This window comes from Dipodomys merriami, unplaced genomic scaffold, assembly GCF_024711535.1.
Source record: "Dipodomys merriami isolate MVZ:Mamm:240054 unplaced genomic scaffold, mDipMer1.0.p SCAF_894, whole genome shotgun sequence".
Classification (NCBI taxonomy): domain Eukaryota; kingdom Metazoa; phylum Chordata; class Mammalia; order Rodentia; family Heteromyidae; genus Dipodomys; species Dipodomys merriami.
Window position 1 is genome coordinate 69,082 of NW_027206506.1, and position 958 is coordinate 70,039.

Consider the following 958-nt stretch of genomic DNA (forward strand, 5'->3'; position numbering starts at 1 on the left):
TATGTCTACTACCATAAATTTTAATACTTTATAGAAAAGTTATATGACCTACCAAACAATCTTAATTTTGGCATATAAGCAAATTCCCAAAATTAAACATATTTAAAACATTAAAACTTAAAAAAAAATAAAAACTTAACACTTGCTGCAGTGTTCATTATGATAGGTGTCTTGTATAGACTAATTGAAATCCTCCTTCTACACATCTGTTGCACAACAAATATCTGGAATTATTTTGTTTTTGACATATCAATCTTGACTTTAGTCTTAAATGTGTGCTTATGTAAGAAATACATGCTTATAAAATTTCACGACCATTCTTGTGAACTTACTTTTTGTTAAATTGTCTAGTTTAAGAAAATCAGTTCCACTTTATATTTAAAAAATGTTATGTGCTCAATTCAGCAGCACATACACTAAAATTGGAACAATACAGAGAAGATTAGCATGGTCCCTGTGCAAGTATGACATGCAAATTTGTGAAGCGCTCCACATTTTTACAATAACAGATGCTGGAGGGGATGTGGCCAGAAGGGAACCGTACGTCATTCTTGGTGGGAGTGTAAACTTGTTCAATCACTTGGAAAGCAGTATGGAGGTTCCGTAAAAGATTCCACATAGAGCTCCTGTATGACCCAGCAATACCACTTTTGGGCATTCACCTAAATAGTCAGCAACAAGACCATATTAAAATTGCCAATACAATTATGTTTACTGCAGCATTATTTCCCATAGCTAAGATATGGAACCAACCCCAATGCCCCTCAGTAGATGAATGGATCAAGAAAACGTTGTGAGTTGTGTGTGTGTGTGTGTGTGTGTGTGTGTGTGTGTGTGTGTGTGTGTGTGTGTGTGTGAATTCTATCGTCCATCAGAAAGAACGACATCGCCCAATTTGTTACGGAAAAATTATATTAACTAAAATAATCGAACTCCAAAGAAACATCGGTCACGTGGT

The 958-nt window shown here is 35.0% G+C and overlaps 1 non-coding gene across 1 annotated transcript; it reads left to right on the forward strand.

The window, feature by feature from the left end:
* The first annotated feature begins 392 nt into the window (after positions 1 to 392).
* Positions 393 to 499, forward strand: LOC138820522 (U6 spliceosomal RNA). Its single transcript, XR_011369901.1, has one exon. It is a non-coding gene; the product is annotated as a U6 spliceosomal RNA (small nuclear RNA).
* Positions 500 to 958: the final 459 nt, after the last annotated feature.